The following is a 23,441-nucleotide window of genomic DNA, read 5'->3' as shown; positions in this document are numbered from 1 at the left end:
TAGTGAAGTAGCACCTCCTGATATCTAGTCTGAATCTACCCTCTGCCACCTTGTGACCATTATTTCTAGTCACTCCTGGTAGTGCTTGGGGGAACAGGGACTCCCCCAATGCCTGCTGGTCCCCTCTGACTAGTTTGTAACAGTCCACTAGATCCCCCCTCAGCCTTCTCTTGTGGAGGCTGAACAGGTTCAGGTCCCATAGCCTCTCCTCACAAGGCCTGCCCTGCTGCCCCCTGATCATGTGAGTGGCCCTCCTCTGAACCCTGTCCATGTTGTCCACATCCCTCTTGAAGTGCGGTGCCCAGAACTGGACACAGTACTCCAACTGCGACCTGACCGGTGTTGCATAGGTGGGGGAGGATCACCTCCTTGGACCTGCTCGAGATGCATCTGTGGATACATGACAAGGTGCGGTTGGCCTTCCTGACTGCATCTGCACACTGCCGGCCTGTGTTCATCTTGGCATCAGTGATGATTCCAAGATCCTTTTCTGCCTCTGTGCTGATGAGAAGGGAGTTATCCAGCCTGGAGTTCCTCAGCTGATGATCTCTGTTCCTGGCAGGGACTTGTCTATGCTGTTTCTCTGCCCCCTCCCATTCCCCAACAGCATAAACATTCCCTCACCAAAAATGGAGCTCATCACCCCTCTCCTCCCCATGCACACTGACATGGATTGGCCTTTCATGTGGGTTCCAGGTCTGGGGGATGATGGGGGACAATGGGGTCACGGGATATGGGGACTTCAGGGACAGTGGAGGTGGGGCTATGCCAGATAGGGTCCCGAAGGGTGTTTGTAGATCAGGGATCTGGTGGTGGCTCAGTTTCTCCTACCTGCTGTAGGTCAGGAAGTTTGTCAGCTAACAGCCCAGGACTATGAAGAGGGGATATGTTTTCCCAGGCCCAAGCTGACAGGAGGAAGGGTTTTCTCTGTGTTCAATTAAAGCAGTAGCATCTAGCTGAGTCACAGATGTCCATCTGGAGGAGAGGGGACATGGAGTAAGGCATTCTGGGAAGCCACAGAACAGCACAAAGGCAACTAGTGAGTGGTCAGTATATGTGTTCAACTGATAGAAACACTACTGGACACCATTTCTATCTTCTCTGAGGTGACAGAAGTTTCTACAGAACCCACTATTTTTGACTTGGTAGAAATGGTTTAAACATTTGTACACTTAGGGTTTCTACTGGTGTACCTATAATGTTATTGATAGAAATGTACTGCTTGCACACACCCAGAGAATGAGAGAGAGAGAGAAGTAGCAAAAAGAATAGTCACTATGTTTAGGTGCCATTAAGTTCTGAACATGCTGAAATTAAACATTTAAATATTTATAAGTGTACACATCTATTACAATGGCAGAGCAATTGTTACTGTGATAAGGGCATCAAAGTCTAGCAGAAAAAGAACTGTTCATTAAAAAGGAATAGACAGTATGCAAATCATCCATAAATATTCATATGACTTTCCATTATGTGTGTAAAACTCCAGATTTCTAAGCCTTTGGCCTCAACAGGTATATGTTTTCTTTATCTTTCTATAATGTGTTTAATGAGGAATCAGAGGCTTCTTACAAGACTCCAAAATAGAGAATTTTCTAGCTCAGCATAGGTTTGAATAGTAGAATCTAAGAGTTTGCTCCTCTTTACTGAAATAGTCAAGTAATGCATCTGGAAGAGATGTCAGAGAGACAGAGTAAGCTGGACTGGATGTATAGACTCAAGTCAGTAAGTCTAATTTTGGAAAGAGACTACTGTTTGAAAAGTGACTACCATTGATTTCAGTATGACATGATCAGGTTCTAAACCACTATAAATAACTCTAAGTGAAACAGGGAAGACAATATGCTTGTCTTCTCTTTCACTTCCAATTTCCTGACATACCCAAACCATGAACCTTTATTTATGTACCACTGTTTGTCCTACCATCCCAGTAAAAATAAACATTGGTTCGTGGTGCTCTGGCCTTATTCTATTTGAGATATATGGGCCCAGGTACATAGGAAATATTACATGGGAAATTACAAGGTATTGCTTGTGATATATCCATTATTCTGGTCCATATTTATGTTTAAGAGAGTTCAGAGATTGACTTTTTGTTTTGTCTTTTCTCTGATAAAAATAGTACTTGAAAAACAAACCACAGGTTCATGTATAGTCATCTGGTTTTATTTGTGATAATGAGAGACAATGGCATACACTGGGAATATTTAGATAAAAACAAAAAAATGCATATGTAAAATGTGTGACTTGACAGTCATAAAGTAAAAGGACTAGAAAAAACTGTGAGTTATGGGAAGTTTAAAGTAAACCAGTTAATAAGGAAAACAAGAACTATCATGAATACAATGATGTATAAACTAAGGGTCACTTGCTTTTGGGAAGAAATATTCCAGCAAAATTAATTAGAATAAAATTAATTTTACATTAAATATACTAGCTCTGGGACAATGTATGGCTCATTCTCAGCATCCATACAAAGGAGTAAGAGAATTTAAAGGTGAAAAAAGTCAGAGTAAGCAAAGCCTTACCTTTATTCCCCTTAGTAAAGTGACAGCCTATACTGGGGAAATGTACCACACAAAGTATAGAAAAGCAGCATTATGATTTTCTAGGTCCTAATCTACCCCTCCTCTTTCCCTACAGTACAACTATACTCTGTCACATTGTCGCAGGGCACTTCTGCGCTCTGCTGCTAGTGAGCTATGAACTTAAGGGGGAAGGTGTGTCGCAGGGCACTGAAGTGCCTGCTCCTAGAAAGAAGGACAGGTGTTGGTTGCCGGGGCAACCACAGGGGTCAGCTGACCGGAAGGGGGCAGAGTCTGGCCTTTGTAAACAGCCCAGGCTGAGGCCAAGAGGGCAGTTCCCCTCTGGCAGCTGAGGAAGTAGGAGCTCAGCTGGAGCAAGCTGAGTAGAGAAGCTAGATGGCCTGAACAGCTTCAGTTTGAGGACTGGGTGGAGCAAGCCCTGGTAGGGATTCGAATGATTGCTAGCCAGAGGACTTAGAAATTGTGTTTTAGCCAGATGGCTTGGAGTTTATGTTGTAGCCCAGGGGCTTGAGTTTTCTGTCGGTAGTTTTATAAGACTGGAGGACCGGGTGAGGTTGTAGGGGTTGGAGGAGGCCTCATGGGGCTCCACAGTGGTGTGGCCAGCCCAGCTCTCTGGAACAGTGAGCCCTGCCCAGGGCTGCAAAGCATCTGGAATGCTGCAGGGCTCTGACTTAAGTTAAACCAGGAAGGGGTTTGCATAAACAGACAATGCATAAACTGGTTTTACCTAAATAAGTTACGTCTGGTACTATATTCAGCCAGGTTTATCTCAAACTAGTTTCAGCCATTTTCACTGGTTTGTGTGCACTGCACATCTGTTCTGTTACAGGTTTAAACCAGTTTCTGATAACTTAAACCAGCTTTTATGTATAATGTCTGTCTCTAGCCATGGACTACAAATGTGGACTGGACCAGACTACAAATTTGAAGTATGAAAAAGAATTCTTCTGCAGCCACCCTCTAGGGGCCTGCAAACACAAGCAGAATATACTAATGAGGGAATTTATTTTCTGTATTTAAGCATCAGAAAATGATAAATGGATTTTTTTATAAAATAGAGCAATTTAGTACATTTAAAAGCAATGAATATGGAGCTTCTGCAATCATCTGTCTTTTACTTTAATAATCTGTCATTTCTATTATGACATGACACAATATACTGAATAACATGTGGTGGTAAAAATGTATATTTCTTGAACTATTTCACATTCCACATCAACTGGCAAGAGTGGTTGCTCTTCATTAACTGTCACTATAACTGGCAAAGGAAAGGAAGAAGGGATTTAGATTATGATTTGGAATTTGGACTTGAGACTGAACCAAGGCTAATGTTTGCAACCAGAATTATGAGCTGTTCTTTGAGCCTTTAGCTCTAATGGATGGAAATCTAAACACTGTTACCTGTTCACACTACATCTCCACCACCCTGAGCTACCTTTGGACCAGTCTGTTCTTAAACAGCTTTTGAATTTTACCTGGGTTTAGAATCACGTAAACACATTCACAGCAGGGAACTCAGATCTGAGGCTGTTCTATAGAGCCAATCAAATAAATATATTTACTTTCATTTCAACTGAAGAAAGAAAATATCATCTATACATGACAAGTCTTTAGGTCTCTTTCAAACTTTATATAATTGCCAAGCTTTTTACAAACTGTGAACCACCTAAGATAACAATCAAGAATATCAGTATGGAGAACAATACTCATGTTCTGAACTTTCTGTAAAAAGAAAGGAAAAGATCTTAATTTCCCATAATCAGAGCATTCATGCATCTTGACTGTGACAGTCCCAGTTGTAAGACTCCCACTGTATATCTTCTGAATGAACCTGCATTTTGATGTGCTTTCTAATATTTATTAGGACAGTTCAAAATGTCCTAGTGATGTAGTTGGCCTCATCATTGGTATCTCTGATAGTGCATTGACAAATAGCATTGATCCTCAAAGTGATGTCTTTTAGTATGCGCTCATGTCTTTTTTCTAAGGTTTTATAAAATGGACAGACAGATATAGATACTGATATGAATGTAACAACTGAGGTTCTCTTTTAATGTTAAATATGTTCAGCCTGTCAGTGCATGATTGATTATCTCAGGTTTAGAAGCAGTATGCCTTGTCAGAGTAGTTTTTTTTGCAGTGTAATGTGAGTTGAGCTTGTAGAATTGAAAATATTTAATTCTGAATTGCATATTACATTTCTTATACCTAAAGGGTGGCGGGGGGCCTGAAAAGTAGCCGCTGAAGAAAAATGTCCTTGTCTGCTAAGGCCAGACTTACCCTGGAAAATATCATTCAATGTTTCTTCTCAGATGTCTTTTCTTTGATTGCCAAGAAATTTACAATGGTCTACATGAAGATACAGGAGCCCTCTTTTGCTTTGTCAAAGCTAAGAAGCCATCTACACTTACTAGAAATATCTGCTGTTTAAATGTCATTTACTGCTTCAGTCCGTGTACTCCTGTACTATCACTCATTTCTTTTAAGTATCATGGATAACGTTCCCTGTCAGTGGTCTCAGGGGAATCCTCAGATATTAACCTCAAGCTTTACCCTCTTTTATCAATGTTACAGTGGGCACATCTATACAAGATGTTTTACTCAAGAGTAGCCCAAATTGCTGTGCAGTAAGCATCACTGTCTACATGTGTAGATGCTTACCATGCAGTAATTGGCTCGGATTATGAGTATATTTTCTACCTGTAAATACAAATAGCAAATTTACTCATGAATAGTTTCTGCACAGTAGCGCCTGTGTAGATGCTGACTGGGAGTGAATATACTCTTGGTCAGCACCACCACCAGAAAGCAACCTGTAGCCCAGCTCCTGGGGCTGGGAGCTTCTCCAGCCCCAGAGCTGGGTGGCTCTTTACCTGCCCCATCCCCAGACCATTAAAAGCCTGCAGGGACACTGGGGCCCTGGGACACCTACAGCCAGCCTCTGGTCACTGTGTGTCCCTGCAGAAGCCCCAGTTCAGCCACAGCAGCCTGCCTGGATCCCAGCACCACTCCCTGGTACCCGCTTGCTTCATGGCTGCCAGGCCTCCACTGTTCCCCTGAGCTGGGTGCTAAAGGTCATGCCTTGGCCACGTGCAGCCAGCTTCTGGCCTCTCGGTCCCACTCCAGCTGGGCCCAAGCCACCCAAAGCAGCCTGGCTAGACCCTGACACTGATGCCTGGCACACCCTTGCTGCACACCTACCTGTCTCATGCTGTGCCCCTATGCTAGTTGTTGCAGGCACCTGCCAGGCCCAGCAGCACCTGGACTACTGCACAGAGGCCCAGTAAGCCATCAAGGAAGCCATGCTAGTGTGTTCCCTGATGGCATGTGCCACCTCCCAGGGGAGCAACTGGTCCCAGAAGGAAACCACAGACCTTGTCACTCTGTGGGGAGAGGCTGAGGTTCTCTTCCAGTTTACATGGAGTGGACACTCCAGCACATACATCTCTGAGGGCCTCATGCAGGAAGGTGGGCATGACCGGTTGATCATATGAAGGTCAATACCTTGTGGGCACAATGCATCACCATCACCGACCACAGCCACCAGTTGAGGTCTTCCAGCAAGTCCATGCTCTTTATGCAGGAGCTGGATGACATCCTCATGCCCTGGGACCCTGGCCTGGGCAGTGCTGTCTATTCAAGCATAGGCAGCCTGCCTGAGTCTCCGCTGTGGCCTGGCAACTGTGGTGACACATCACTGGGAGAGGGCCCCTTGGCCTGCCAGGAGCCTGTCCCACCATGCTCCAGTGTTTTTAGTCACACAATATGTGTACAAATATAAATACACTACATTTTCATCAATCCGATTACAGGAAACACTCACTATTTATGGGTTTGTCATTTGCGGTTTCAAATATTCGCGAATGCTGAACCCACTTCTTATACACTTAAAGGAGCTCCTTGGGAAGTCCACACTTGCTGCCACCAGACTCCTGCCACCGCTGCCAAGCTCCCATTGCCATGCTGCTGCTGCCACTGCCGGCTGTCTGCCATCACCAGCACAGCCGTGCTCCACCCCCAGCTGCTGGGGGCAGTGAGCTCATGAATGCAGACAGCATTCATGAATGCAGTGCCTTATTCATGGATTTCACCATTCGCGGGGGATACAAGAATGTATCCCCCGCAAATGGCACCTGTATTACTAATAAAATAAATATATGGGTATTCAAACACTTCCCTACTTACTACTTGCTTCAATCTATAATTGGTAAAAAAAATTACTTATTTCTGGTGAGTTACCTGATTTGCTGCTGTGGTGACACATGCTATTTTCTACTTTACTGGGAGATAACACAATCATTTTGAGACCAGGAAAGTTGTCACTTTCATTTACTTCAGGCCAGTATGACATGGCATGCAGAATTAATTGCACACCATGTCGCTGCGGCCAGAAAGATAATGGGTGTCACCACTGTAATTGCCAATAAAAATTTGGTGTTTGATACCTAAATCAATTACCCACCAAAGACATCTTATGCCATGGTTCTCTTCAGGAGGAATCTAATATAACCTACTGACCTATAGTCAATTAATGCAAATAAAAAATGATGAGTATTTAAAACATCATATTAGATGAGGACAGTATGTGTTGGTGACTTTCAGCCAATATAATGATTTTAAAAGAGTGAAAATGTCTAGTGTGTTTAAAATTAACTATAAATGATGAAGATATAAATTATGTTTAATTAAATATCTGGTAGCATACACCAGTGGCACCGGGAACATCATCTGCAGAAATAAAGACCACTAGTGTAACTTACTGGAACAGGAAGGGGGATTTTTTAGTACCACACAACACTGAGATTAAAAATTAGTGCTACTCAAAATGAATGCAGCACATTAAAGAGATTACATTTATTGTAAGTGCAGAATCATCATTCAATGAGATGTTTCTAGTGGTAGCCCATAGGGCATTTATACATGTGCTCTGGGGGGTGGGGTGGGTGGGAATACTTTAATTAGAGCAGTTCCAAGAGCCACTATAATAAAAGCGCCCAGAACATCATGTGTATCAGCATCTCCACACTGAAAAAATGGTGGCAGAGGCACTTTAACTAAAGATTATCAAAGAAGCTTTAGTTAATGTGCCCCACTAGCATTTTTCCATGTGGGGATGCTGATGCATGTGATGCTGGAGTCTGCTGGAGTGCTGGGAAATCAGGAAGATAGGTCATACTTTTAGAACAAGGAAATATATTCCAGAAATAGTGACTGGAAAGCACTATGGCTGGGAAGAACTGTTGTAAAAGCAATGAATGAAATGCTTAGATCAATCCCTATACCTTTTTGTTCTCTGGAAAGAACAAGTCTGAACTCAATTTCCTATTACCAGTAGCTCTCTAATCTTTAATATTTTGGAATCATTCCCTGCCAAGCATCTGTAAAATAAAATATCGTCCTTGAGACTGAAGAATAATCTTACATTTCATTTTTTAACATGAAAAAAGCTGATCTGAATGGTCTGGTCAAGCAAAGTAACATAGCATCCCTTTTCCAAGTAATGTTTTCACCACCTTTGAAGCTAATTATCAATGTTCCTTCATGCACTTCTATAGGGATAATGCTATTTCATAATTAAACTCAAGTCCCCAATGGAGTTTTTACTAAAAAAGCCCAAACCTGTGACCATTATGCTGCTTCTTTCTTCACATCACTGTACAATAGACATTAGGGAAAGAAAGACCAATAAATCATTGGAACCTATATATCTAGCTTATATACAGACTCAGCCAGCTGTCAGTGCAGTAGGGAACCTCAGCTGAGCTGACCTATTTCTTGCCTTGTGTAAAGTTCCTTTTTCTATCTCAACTAATTATACCTTTAGAGACTATTCATGTTTGCTAAAAAAAAAATTCTCTCTCCTTTTCATTCAGTTCTTGTGACCTCGTTACACATTCTGCACTTTTGTTTATTTCCCACCATTAAAATATTTATCGTGTTGTAGAAGTTGCTTTAACAAGTGAGCTTTTGGGTGTCATTCAGAAAACTGGATTTCTTGTAGATAATTAAAGTCCGTCACCCCATAACATTGGTGATCAAACCTATGCTAAGTTTATCATTGTTGTTTCAGTTCATAGTACCAGGAAGTGCATATTTCAAGTACACCCTGCAGGGTGTGAAAATGAAATATTGAGTGAGCTTTGGACTCTAACTGGGAATCAGGACTCCCTGGTTTTAATTCCAATTTCTCAATCATGTAGTCTCTCTGTGATTCTGTTCATCTATACTTACTTACAGGTTTCATAGTTAACAGGACAACAGGACAAAGTGAGGTTTCATAGATTCATGTCTGAAAAAATTATTTGTAAAGTGTTGTAATTCCATAGATTTCATAACCATTTGGGCTGGAAGGGACCCTGGAGGATCATCGAGACTAGCTCCCTGCCCCAGGGGCAGGAAGTCAGCAGGGATCATAGGATCCCAGCAAGATAAGCATCCAAATGTGTCTTGAAGGCATTCAAAGTGGGCATTTGAACTGCCTCTGGTGGCAGTCTATTCCAAACCTTGGGGGCTCGGACAGTAAAGAAGTTCTTCTTTATGTCCAGCCTGAATCGGTCGGTCCTTTGGTGAAGAAGACATATAATTAGTATCATTATTATAAAGGAGAAGGCAAGGCTATGTTGCTGTTCTCTACAAGGGTTTCATGGCTTTGGAACTCGTTTTACTCCCCCTTTTGATATGAGATACTTTAAACTTAAAGTGTTCATTACAGAATGGATTTTCCCCAAGCCTTTGAACATGTGTTTGGAGTCAAATTTGTAATCTTGGAAGGGGGAGTCTTTGAGGGAGATCGAGTCTTGTAGTAGGTAATATTAAATTGCAGCATATAAGCTATGAGCATATGGCTAGATGCTTCCTTAATTTAAACATGTGCATTTATTTTAAAGTACTGTACATACCTAAGTACAAAAAATATATTGTGTCCATGATACTGCCTGCTTGGGTTACAAGGCAGCTGTGATCAAGCTGTTATAAACATTTCACTATTTTTTTTCTCTCTCTTGGATTTAACAGAGACACTTTCAACTCAAAAATAACAGGTCTGTTTGAAAAGTCTTTCTGTTTGTTTATGTATTTGTCTATTTATTGTTAAAAGCAATGCCTAACATTACTATAGCAGAAAAGAAGGAACTTGTTTGTGTTTTCAGTTGGTTTACTTTGCATATACCATTTTCACTGTTTTCCATATGAAGTCAATCAGATTTTTTTTATTTGGCTAGCAACATGCAAGAGAAAAGCAGATAAAATGAGAATGTGTATCTGTAAAACCATTAAAAATCTTTAGTGGGATGCAGAGCTGTAAAATATTTGAACACAGATATCTTGGTCTACTGTAGGGCTGTCCAACTGGAGACCTGCCAGCAGCATCCAGCTTGAAAGCAATTAAGATGTGCTCCTTCCTGACCCCTGCCAGGCTCCTGCCCAGCTGGGACTCTTCCTATTGCTCCTGCTGCTGCGATGACTCTGGTCTCCAGGTTCTTTTCCCTTTGGTTTTTGCTTCCTTCCCTGCCTCCCTCCTGGACAGGGCAAGACTGGGCAGTGGGAGAGTGCTGCACACATAACAGAGGGAGATCCAGTTTGCCTGTGTAGTAGGAGAGGGGGACAGTTTGGCCATGTTGAGGCTGTACTTCTGGCATGGTAGGGGTGGAACTGGGCTGCCCAAGCTGTCCTTATGCCAAAGATGAAGCTGGCAAACAGAAGGAGAGGGCTACAGCTACAGGTGCTGAGTACATGGGGCCTTCAGGAAGAGGTTAGGGTGACCACCCATCTCTAATTGGACTGAATACCAAAATGGGAATATCAAGTCCTGGTCCTGGGTTGGATAACTCTGGGACAGCATTTGTCTTGAATTCCCAATATCGTGCAGAGATATGGGTTTTCCATTCACTGTGGAAAAATGCAGGAAATGAAGTTTCAGCCTGCAAGAACCTGCAGGGACTGGGACACAGGGGCACCATGTGCACATGTGCAGATGCACACATGCATGTGGCCAGAAATACAGTCCCAGGCAGTAGTGGAGAGCAGCTCCCCCAGCTGCCTACAGGTAAATCAATGGGGGTTGGGGTCAGATTGAGGCCCCCATAGTGAGGGAGGGAGTGGTGCAGGGATGGGTCTAGGAGCACTGCCCAGCCAGAGTGGGGCCCAGGTCCAGGGTTGGGAGCAGGAGAGAAGCATGGGCAGCTTGTCCAGGAGTTGGGTGGGGGCTCCCTGCTGCTGCACACATTCCCAGGGAGGAAGGCATAGAGGGCACATGTCCCCCAGATTTGTGCAAGGGGTGGGGGCAGATGTGGTCTGCCCAATGCAGGCTTGGGGCTCCCTGCCCTGCCACCCTCCCCCCAGGAGCCCTGTACCGGCTATGCCACCATAGCAAGGCATACCCTGCCCACTCAGAAGCAGCTGGGTTGGTGGCATGAAGTTGTGTCTCCCATTGCTACCAGGTGCCTTGCCATAGCAGTGCAGCTGGTGTGGAGCTCCTGGGGGCAGGGCAGCAGGGTGTGGAGTCCCAAGTCCACAACAGGAAGCCTGCATTCATCCCCACCCTGCCACAGGCTCCACTTGGCTCTGGTCTGGCCGTGGCACCGGTGGCCATCATCTTAGGCTGTCCCCGCAAATATAAAAGTCAGCACCTATGCCTGCAGGCCTGGTGTCTGTGGCCCCCCTGCCACCCAAAAATTGGGCAGCCCTGGTCTACCAAATAGAATGTTCTACTCCTTGCCCCAGACAAACATGAAGTGTGGCTTTGGAGAGACCATTTAACTTCCCTATACTTGTTTTTTCCCTTTCCCCTTTTGCCTGACCTCTCTGTTTTGATTATAAACTTTTCAGGGTAATGACTATGTCTTATTATGTGTTTATTCAGCATCTAGTGCCATGGAATTCCCATTTTGGTTTAGGCCTCTAGGCAATATTGCAATACAGATAAAGAATAAAATAATAACTTATTATTTGAAATAGACACGATTTCTATTTGACAGTGTTCTTTTAGCCCCTTCATTCTAATCATTTCCTTGAGCAACTGGTAAAAGACATATTAAGAATGTTATTCAGAAAAGTGAAGAACTAAGAAGATACTGGCAGCTAGAGAGTGGATTTTTTTTCTCCTTCTTTCATTGGCAAGATACTTTCATTTGGTACATCAGGCTGGAAAAATATATTTGCAATGCCCCCCTGGCCAAAATCCAGTTTGGGTAATTACATTTTGTCAACAAATAATTTCTCGTATAGTTTTCATTGGATACACTACTCATTTCAGGCAAATTCTATCCCTGGGGTATATGGGAGTGACTCCTCTGACTATTGAATCTGTTTACCCAAAGGATTAATTTGGCACTATCTATCCTAAAACATTTGACAATGTTTCTGTTTGCTTAAAAAAAAAGGAAAGGAAACAGCAAAAAAAAAAGAAAACACTGCATTTTGTTCTAGGGATGGCTACATTACAATAGAAAGTGAAGTGATTGTATGTATGTGTAGCAGGCAGCTGTTGATCCATGAGGGGTCACCAGGACTTCTGACACATACACCTAGGCAGGAATGGAGGCTATCCAGCCCTATCCCTCCTTAGACCATTGAGACAGCATCCAAAGGTCAGACTGAGCCTTTACACATTTAGTATCTTAATGGCTGTAATTACATGTACATCCAGGAATTGAACCCAGGTTGCTAGCATAGTAGACAATGATTCTGCTACTGAATCACAAGAGCAGCAGATCACTTTATGTCTGTGTATAAATTAAGAATGTATTTGTTCACAGGATTGTGGCTTTATGCATAAGGTTCTCTAACCCTGCAAAATGTTTAAGGAGCTGCTTCGTTTTAAAATATAAATAATCCCACTGAAACTATGACAGTCATTTGAGTGGTTCTGTTGGAGACAAAGAACAACTTACAAAGTAAGTTAAGAAGAGCCAAAAAATTAGTACATAGTTCTGGAATCGTGGTGCAGGAACAATTGTATGGAAATGATGAGAGTTGCTATTACAGCTAATCTGGTGACTGGTAATTTAGTAATATGGGTGTCAACCCACATAACACTTGCCCATTTTAAAAGAAGTTTACTCATAAAACAGAAAGACAAACACATTAAACCGGTTCAAAGCCACCTGGAACCATTTAATATGTATCTGGAAAATCAGGTATTACTGCAACTAGCCACTGTTACACAGCCGGAACTCTACTGCCTCCATTTTTTCCCCTTTTGTTGGCATTTTGTATCATTGAGCTCCCTTGCACTGGTTGTTCAATAAAAGCTATATTTCTAACAACTAGCTGTCCTCTCACTCCAAACTTGACCATAGCCCTTCATCATGCCCTCCTCAGATTCTGGGAAACCAGAAATGTGGGTCCTGCTTCTTCCTTCCCTAACTACCTGATCAAGCAAGAACACTTCAGACTTCAGTGAGTTGCAGGTGTATTGACCTCATGTTTAGAAGAGAAAGGAAAGCATAAAAGTGAAAATGTCTTCAGCTACAGGTCACCCATCCCCTAAGACCCTCAAAGAATTATTTCAGGCACTCTCCCCCACTCACCTGCCAAGTAAACTGGGCTGGGTGCATACTCTCATCCCCTGGTGTCAAAGCCACAGCACTTCAATGCCTAAATGATGACTATTCTACTTGGAATTCCAGGGTACTGTACACGTGGAAGCCTCTGACGTGATAATTGTGAACTGGTTCCCAATAAGTGACGTTTGAGAATGGTTCCATTCTTAAATGTGACTATACCCTATCTGGGTATTCACAGTTAAGCTTTTTCATGAACATATCACAATACCACGTGTTAATAAAGTGGAAATGATACAAGTTTTGCTAAACAATCTGCCTTGTTCATGAATATCTTGCTGTTTCCAATCCAACAGGAAGGAGTAAAGTATTTTTGTAACTTAATGCCCAGTGTAATTAGCTTATGTTAAAGTATTGATTTTACATTAGGGAAGATAAATGTTCTAATATTGGCAGTTGAATGTACTTCTTATTAAGACTGGAAGTATATAGATAGAAAGATACTGCAAACTAGGCAACCTTTTGTATGGTTTCAGTATGTAAATTACTTGCCATTACAACAGTGCAGAACTGCTTAGTCAGGTAAGTGTCTGAAGTGCTTGAACTTTCAAAGACCAGGTGGTAAGGTCCAGGTCAGAATATCTGTTTAGATTAAATAAACAGAAGGCCTAAGTTAATGTCTCATTTCAACAGAAAATCTATCATGGGTGAAAGCTTGGAAGCATTTTTTACACAGCACAGTACCAGCTTATACTGCACCTTATGAACTTGCTGTTATTGGTGGCCACATGTAGATGTTTTTTTCTTGGCTTCAATTCTAATTGTGATCATACTAATAAATTGGTGGCCACATGTAGATGTTTTTTTCTTGGCTTCAATTCTAATTGTGATCATACTAATAAAAATTATTGTTAGTCAATGAAGTGAAAGAAAGAGAGAGAAAGAGAGAGAAGTTTTAGATGATTTTGTGGTTTAAATGGATACAACCCTATATTACGAGGCTTTTATCCCCAAAGTGGAATTATCTTTCAGACACTGGCTCAACGCAGCACTTTTGAGAAGATAAATGGGGAGGGATGCACATATAGAGAAGCTGATAGCCTCTTCTGTAGACTATCAGGTAGACTTTGTGATACCTCTCAACAGGGAACCTCTTATAATTCAGGCAACATCATGAGCAGAGAGTGACTAAATCAGAAGTTTTGGAGGTTTGTTTTAGATACATATATAATAAATGAAGTTTATATTGATTTATCTGAAGATGTTTAGTTTAAGAACTAGAACAGATATTTTCACATTATTTCAGTTTTTTGGATTTGAACTAGGTCAGCATTCAGGAAAGCATAGCTTTTCTCAAGGTATTTCTGCTTCATGTCCTAGCATAGAGAGAAATGCATACATTTTTGTAAACCTGATTACAAACATTCCTTCTTAGATTTTCAAAAATTAATCAGATTCATTCCTCATCAGGTTTGGGCCATTATTCAAGTCAATGCTTACTTTATGCAAAATTGCTTTCCTATCTTTAATAATGTCCATGCCCTGCAGAAGCAGATTGAAGGGGGTGAGGGAGAGGGTTGCAGTCTCACCACCCTTTGGTTCCTGCAAAGACAGCCATATTTGTGTTCAGACAGAGCTGAGGAAATCAACTGACTTCATGATTCATTATATTCTACTTGATTTCTGCGGATTTCTTCACTCCAGAGATGTTAATAACCTCTTATCTTCCTCTAGTCAAGCCATCTTTTCTTCTATAACAGTGAGCCCCAAACTTTTTTTTCTGCGACCCTAAATCTGGGTCGCACCCCCCGCCCCCACCGCCAACTCACTCATGCCTAGTGGTGCCAGCAGAGCCCAGGCCGGGCCAGGATCGCAGGGGGCAGCGGCAGTGAGAGCCACATGGACCGTGCACCGGGAAAGCTGCACAGGCAGGAGGGGTGGAGTGAGGGGCAGACCCCCCATAACCCTGATTTGGGTCGCAACCTGTGGTTGGTAGCCCCTGTTCTACAAATAATATTGTCTGATACATACTCCAGGTAATGTTGCTCATCAACCCCTGCAGCATGTCCTCTAAAGGTGATGCTACCTAGGAAGTTGTACTGACTGGTTTTGTTCCTAGGGGATTTTAACCCACAATTCAGAGACAGGGAGGGGATTGGCAGGACTAAAAGCAATCTGAGCTGTGCAGTGGCACAACATGAAGAGGCAAGAGGGAGTTGCAAAGGTGAAGTGAAGAAGTAAGTTACTGCAGTGACCCTTCCATGGGTTATTCATTGCAGAAGATGATGGAAGCTGTAGAAGGCTGAACCAGCAGTGCAACCAGGACAGCATACAGCTGGGCACACACAGTGGGCATGAGTGGATGAAGTGGGCTGGTTTTCCCGGGAAGGGGCTCAGCCCTCAGATGAAGTGAGTCCTTCCCCAAACTAAAGCTTTTATTTCAGTATGTTGAGAGTGGAAGGCAGTGGAGGCTAGATCTAGACTGCAGGACTTCTGGCCATGGCTGCCAGCACTGCTGCACCAGTGTCAGCAGCCAAAGAGTTAACACTGCTGTTGCTCAGCACCCCAGAGCTGTGGCTGCCAGAGACATTGTATGAGAATGGGCAAGAGCATCAAGAGTTGCACCACTTTAGCAGAAGTTCCAAAAGGCGTATATGCCTCAGGCAAGTGCAATGCAGAAAGAAAATGTAGTGCAGCATGTATTGCAGTCCACTTATTCCTAGCTGGTGAATAGTAGTAAGTGGGCTACTCTCTTCGGTCAGGCTACCTCTGGGAATGAGGCTACCCTGAAATAGACTTTGCTTTCAACAGCAAAGAGATACCCACTCATTAAGAGATGTATTGCAACTTCATAGGCTGCTTGTAATTAATTTATCCTGTGACCCTGTGCAGAGTCAGGTACAAATGCGCTGCCATTCTTGAATACATAGATAATCCCAATCTCTTTTATTCTTCAGCCTTACAAACAACAGAATGTTATTCTAAAGTATGAGAAGGAGAAAAAAGGAAAGTGTATGAAAAACTCATGTTGTAATACAAATTTCTTTAGTGATACTATGAGATGTGAAGGTAAATTTTGCAGAATATCATATTGTCTGTTGATCCTTATTCCTCCACATTTCACCTCTGTTATTGCAGTTCAGTTGATCACTAGTATCTAGAAGCCAAGGGAGCTATTAAAGCATCTCATTATGGACCAGACTGTGAACCCCTTACTTCCACTGGTGAATCGTTAATCATGTGAATTGTACCTTTTGTGTGATTAACTACTTACCAATGGGTGTAAAGGATTCACTGTCTGGCCCTATAGAAATATTTTTAATATACATCACTAAGAATTTATTATGGTAGGGAGGACATAAATCGTGTGCCAAAGAGCTTAAGGAAATCTTACACTTGAAATATTTTCTCATTAGGCATATTTTCCCTCATAATAATATTTTAGGAACAGCGGCTTTGATTTTCCTTTCACATACACTGGTATAAATCACAGGTAACTCCACTGAAGTCAATGTAAAATCAGTGTAAGTGAGAGCACAGTGAAGCCCCCAAATTGTTAATGCACCCTGTCAAATGACCCTGATCAATTCCCATACAGGATATGTACTCACATCATGATGAAAAGAAAGATGCAAAGGATAAGAGTTCGAGATGGAGCACTGGGGATTCGATAGGTGACTTAGATAATAGCACATGCACACACACACAAAATGTCAAGCTTGAATTATATAATGTACCCAGATGGTATTCTTTGCTGGACTGAAAAAATGTGCTTTACCCCCTACAAAAGCTGGGGAATTTAAATCAATCAGTAGAAAAAGTAAATAGGTCAAGTAAGAACCTTCCCCATTAGCTCTGCTGTGCTTGACAGAAATAGGGCAGAGAGGAGAGCATTTTTTTTCTTGGTGCATATGGGGTTTTGTTGATGTCATCTGAATTTTATTCTGTACTGCTTATGCACTGTTGCCTGAAGGAGCCCTGTAGTCTTGAGGTAAATACAGTAACTTAAAGCTTTATCACTGAACAGATCCCTGCCAGTCTATTATCATGATAATGGGCTCCTTTTTTTCAGGCTACAGAGGAAAGCTCCATCCACATAGTAACATATTATTTATAACAACAATATATATAAAAAATAAACAAGAACTAAAACCACCCCAGACCCTCAAAAGATAAAATGAAAAAAAGAAATTCAAAATTATTGTTCAGTGTCCATGTTTTATTTATAGGCCTATGCCTGAAGGCTTGTCTATATGGGGTGGGGTAGTAGAGTGATAGAGCTGCTGAGTTGGTTTGTAGTAAAAAGACATGCTTCCATACATGAGTGACTGGCACCTGCAGAAGCCACCGACCCTCTCAGGGGGGCCACCAGCCCTACCGACAGCATCAGTGTTGGGTGTCAGGGAGCAAGTGCACCCCCATTCACTCCCTACCAGTTGCCTATGCATCCATAGAACACAGTCCCTTAGTTCACAGTAACTGGAGAAGTTTGTGTTCTGGCTGGAAGCAGCAGTAAGTTCACAAATCAGTAAGGGCATTTATACACATACCCTTTTGTCCGGAGCAGACTTGATTATCCACATGAGTTGATGCGAACTGGGCTGCACCACATGCAGTTGTATAAGTGGTAAAATGCACATCCACACAGAAAATGGCAGTGGTGCACTTTGGAACAAAAACACTTTCTATGTGTTTTCTCAGTGCTGACATGCATTTCTCTACTTATACAACTGGAGGCGATGCAGCGCTGGGCACTTTTCAAAGCGCCTGGCATGGCGGTGCTTGCATGTATAAAAATGCCATAAGTTACTATATACAAATGTTCATGGGGTTACAGCTATAAAAGCATGGGATTGCATGCTTCCAGCTGCCTTCCCAGTGTTTTGCACTCTCTCTACACTGGTCAGTTTATTTAACTGTGCAACCTGTGCTACTTGGGGCCTATACTGACTGCTTATTAACTCCATGTTTAAATGTTGGCACACAGCCATGTTCAGTCCACTTGTGCTTGCATGTTCCTGGAATCAGCATAGCTTCAAGTTTATTCTAGCCTTGAGCTGTGCCTTGTCCTACAGTCAGTTGGAGCTGGGCAAAAGGCCTGGGCCTACTTTTCTTTAGCCAATAGAGGAAGAGTCAAGAGGTCCTGGAGTCATGACATTGTAGCATGGACACTTATGAGGCTATTGCTAGAGGAAGGGCTTAGTGGGGTCACAACCTGGATGTCATGAAATGCCATATTAAAATTAAGGATATGAAAATGAGTTACAAGTGCACTGTGATATGGACTGGCCATCCCTGGTGAGGAAGGGGTTAAAGAGAGTTACTGGGCTGGGTTTGCACTGTCCTAGTCTGCTTATAGCCAATGCCAGGCCCCCAGGATTGACATGAAAGTAGGAAGTCAGGCCCAGAGAGGGGAGGACTCTCAGTGTTGAACCTGGCTCTTGGTCAGACATCCTCTGAGGAGTCAGCTCTGTGGATTCCCAAATCAGTGTGGGGGCCTGGGTGAATTGCAGCATGGGAACCAGGGAGGTCCCCTGATGTCCCCTTACATTCAAAACTGGACTACTAGCATTGCTCAAAAGACTTTTTCATCGTATAAGGAACTGGATAATATTTAGGTATGGAATACAAGCTTAGACCAAGTGTTTCAGATCTTACTAATGTGAAGGAGGAAGGAAAACACTCCAAAAGTGACAGTGGCACTGTGGACTAAGATACAGCTGGAAACCAAGACCAGTGCAAGTCATAAGACCATGAGATCCTTGTTACATGTTTCATTTTGAGCTGCTCAAATATTGATCAGTGTTTGTGCTAGCTCAAGTTTGTAGCAGTCAGGTGTTTAAGCCAGCAGTAGTCTTGAAGACTGAAAGGTAAGAATTCCACCCTTCCCTTCCCCTCCCATTCTAGGCTTTCCCCCTGTCCCTGGAGCTCCCCATACCCCTTGAAGTTCCCCCTGCCTTCCCCCACTCCCAGGGCTCCCCCATTGATTCCCCCAGCACTTGTAACTTGCCCATAGCCCTCATGTCCCCCAGCTTGCTTGTGGCTCCTGACCAGACCGGAAAGTGTTGGTGGTAACAGTGGCAGCAGAGGTCAGGCAGGCAGGTTCCATTTCCCTGCCTGATCCTCAGGGACAGCACCAGCAGCCACAAGTAAACTGGGAGGGGCAGCGGGATGAGCAAGGGTCTGGGATGCTAGGAGGCAGGGGACGGTGTGCCTATTCTAGGGGGGGCATGGGACAGCCAGCTGATCTGGGCTGGCGGTGGATGAGGACTGTGGGTGGGAGTAGTGGGCCCAGTCTGGACTGGTGGAGGAGGGAAGATAACGGGACAGTTGCCTAATGGCGGTGGGTGAGGGGAGTGTCACTGAACCCAATCTGAGCCAGTGGGGAAGGGGAGGGGTGTGGTGTTTACACTTAATATGTAGCCTAGAGTGGCTGCACATTAGTTTAATATAATCTGGGTAACACAGTTCAGAGAAAAACCTAGTCTTGATTGATATAAATTTAACCTGCTCAAAGTGTGCTTAAAATTAGTTTGGTTGTGGACAACCCAGGGGTTAAGAGCTCCAGGAGCTGTCTAAAATTAACATGTTCTGAGTCTACGATAGACCTGAATACCAATTACCACAGCTTTGTTATTAGCCAGCCCTCTTGCCCTAAAAACTCAGGCTGCGAGAAGCCCTGTTGAGACCAGTTAAGAGATCATGATCATGAGCTAACTTTATTTTAATTGGTATTGCATGCTAGCATATGCATGTGGTATTTTTCTTGTTCTTGTATGCCAATATCTTTGTTTGATATGAATTAGTAATTTGTTTTTTTTTAATTTTACTCCAAATTTCTATGTGCCCTTGCTGACTGCATTTCTCTTTCCAAGATCCCCTTCCAGTCCTACTTTCCAAGCCTTTCATGCATGTTATGTTTAAATAGTGACTGCACTACATTAAAAAGAAATAACTTTATTGTGGAAATGTTGTTATTGGGAGCAGAGCATTCAGCTATTTCTCACATTTTAACAGTGGCAAATGTGCCACAAATTACCACCATGCCCTCTGCAAAGGCCACTCTGATCCTCTTCCCTTGCTGGATCTGCCGCTCTGCTTTCTGTTTCCTGCCCTACCTGCTACTGTGCTGCTTATCTGGTCCCTCCCTGATTTGCCATGTGCCACACACACAGGCTTCCTGTGCCACTTGAGGCATGTGTGTGGCACTTGGTTGGTCACCCCTGGCTTGAACCAGTTAACAACTGAACAGGCCAGAAGCCGGGGTGGGGGGCGCTAGAGCAGGCAGCTTGAGCCAAGACTAGCCTGCCCACCCTGTGAGGAGGAGGTTGCAAAGGAAGTGCAAAGCATTCTGGGATGCTGGGGGACCATGAGTTAATTTGAATCTGGAGGGGAATTCAGGCAGAAGTTCAATAAACTGATGTGACCTTAATCAGTTAAGTCTGACACTACATCCATCCAGGTTTATCTTAAACCAGTTTGGGCCATTTTGAAAATCATTTATGTGCACTGAACTTCTGTTCTGTTACAGATTTGAACCACTTTCTGATCACTTATACTTATGTATAATTATGTATAATTATGTATGATTATTCTCCCTTGAGTCTAAGGGAGCCACCAGAGGGAAAGGATGGTGCAAGAAAGGATTGCAGTCTTTCCTGGTGAAAGCTATTTTCTTTGTTGGAATGTCCAACCTTTCTTTATTGGAATTTTTACTGTTTGTATCAGTTTGTATAATTCATCATTTACATAATTCACTTATTTAGGAAAATAAAGCCTTGTTTTCTGCAAATATGATAATCATTTATTAAAACATCTTAGACCACAAAGTCTAAGACCAAAGTGATCCTCCACATTGAAAGCATGGCTCACATGCTTTTAAAAATTAACAAATAATTATTTTTGTTATACCAAGTATAAGAAACAAAAATGTACACAGTGGGCAAGTCCAGACGAGTGTGCACATGTGGTTTGCTACACCACAAACCTGTTTCTGGTGCCACAGACTGCACAGGGCAAACATGCAATTGTACACCATGCTGCAAATTTGCAGTACAGTATGAAAATTTGATACTGGGATGTCCTAGTATCAAAAGAAAAAAAAAACTACCACAACAAGTGGTGTGGCACACGTAGCAGCAGCATGCAGCACCAGAAACAGCACTTGGCTGTCTGAAGCCACTCTCTGGTTGCTGGCCAGGCTCCATGCAGCTCAATAAGTGCTACTGATGCCCCAGGAGGTCCCCAGGATCCCAAGCAAGGCTGCTGAAGACAGGTGCTGGCCCCAGCCTCCCATACCCCAGATGGGACAATTTGGCATGCAGTAGAGCATGCATACAGGGGCATGCCCTGGAGCACAAAGCAGCAGCACAGATATGTGCCACTGCTGTTTGTGCTTTGATAAACACATGTCCCTGCATTTGGGGATGGACCCAGTGAGAGCAAATCATGATACTGCTGATAGTGACTTATCCCACTCATGTTCCACAGCCAAGAAAAGTTGCACCATGTGAGCTAAAAACCATCTAAAATATTAAGCTATTTCCTCAAAGAGGATGCAAAAGAAAGCCCTGATAATGTCACTGCATGCAACTATATGTGCTTATTAAAGTGCAGAAATAAACTCTGACAAACATTGTGACAGGGTTTATTGCTCCTAGGAACCACATTTACACGTGCGTCTGGGACCACATCATGTTTAGATGGGTTGGAGCAGCCCCAGCTAGCAAGGGGCCTCAGGTTCAGCCTGCCAGCCTGGGGCTGCTCTGCCCCAGCATAACGTGCTGCAGAGGGGCTGGCTGGGGCATGAGGGTCTCGCAGTACAGGGCTCACCAGCAGGTAGCCCCCACACTGAAGCAGCCTCATGCCTCAGCCAGACAGGATAGCATCTATACAATCACCACTGTGCATTGACTGAAAAAACTCTGCAGCAAGATAATACTTGTATTGACAAGCAGTATCCTGGTATGAAATGTATTACTTTTCTGCGGCCTAATAGGGTCACACATGTAGACATTGAGGCATTCACTGTAGAGCTAACTAGGCAATTCCACACTAAACATCTCATTTAGATGTGCCAACTTAGAACTCTCATTTGCTCAATTGCTCAGAATTGCTGGGGGGTTTTAAGCAGCCTCTAGCTTCTATCATCTTCCCTTTATACTCACAAGTTCAGATTTCATAGTCATGTTGGACCTGATTAATGAAGCAGTTAAACAATTCTTTCTCAGGATCCAAATATCCAGTGCTAGGTATCTGAGGATAAGAAGGATCTTCCAAGGCAATAGGTAATGTCAACACTATTAATATCTATAGTGGTAGTTATGAAAGCAAATCTTCCTTTTTCACAAAAGAAAAATATGCAAATTCCTGAAAATCCTCAAATCTTTTTGCTGCCTCACATCACAACTGGTAAATTTACAATTATGGTCAACTAGGCCTTTGAGAACAACAAAAAGCCTTTCTTTCTGTTGTGAATGTAGAGACATCATGAGCAGATACTGGAAATACAGGCGATACACATTTTTCTAACACCAACTAGAGAAAGCCATCAATAACCTCCTGACGACTGGCAAGCCTTACATCTCACAGTGACAATACTTATAAATAGCAGAGCACAGCTACACCATAACAGCTTCAGAAGTCAATCTGCCCAAACCAAAGTAGTTAGTTGACAATTATCAATCTGCCTCCAGATAGCAACAGCCACATGTTTCTGAACAGATTAGAAAGCTCCTATGTTTGTGTGCTATGACTGTAGCCCTGGAGCTCTGTACAGACTCTAGGAAAGTGCTTTTGCTGTTCCATACTTCTAGAGTCACTGTTGGTCACCTAGGGCAGCTATGCCATGATGTACCTCTGCTCTAATGCATGCTAATTATCATGCATCAGAGCAAACTTGATTAGTCGCACATCAGCAGCCTCCACATCATGTGTATTCAGCATCCTCACATTTCAAAATGGTGGCAGGGACCCCTTAAATAAAACTCATGGAACGAACTTTAGTTAAAGCACCCCCACTACCTTTCTGAAGTGTAGGATGCTGAATACACGTGACACTGAAGGCATTTTAATTAGAGCAGCTCTCAGAGTCAGTCTAATTAAAGCACCCTGCCCCTCCACTCTGAAGCATGGATGTAAATATCCCTAAGTTCTGCAGCATAGTTTTCTCCCAATAACTGAGCCCACAAAATGAAGCTGCACCATGTGAAACTGTTCCAAGAAAAGTCCTTCCAGAATGAATGCTAGGCAGCTAATCTTGTCATCCACCAACTTGTTCTCTATATTCATCTTCTTCTTCTGGTACATCAGCAGACACATTTATAGAATGTTTCCCCTGTTTGGAGAGTGAAGTAGAAGGCAACTGTTTGAATGCTGCTGCTTCATTAGATCT

The sequence above is a fragment of the Gavialis gangeticus genome, unplaced genomic scaffold (assembly GCF_001723915.1).
Source record: "Gavialis gangeticus isolate Ggan-Ray unplaced genomic scaffold, GavGan_comp1, whole genome shotgun sequence".
NCBI classification, from domain to species: domain Eukaryota; kingdom Metazoa; phylum Chordata; order Crocodylia; family Gavialidae; genus Gavialis; species Gavialis gangeticus.
Note: the sequence above shows the minus strand (reverse complement) of the source record.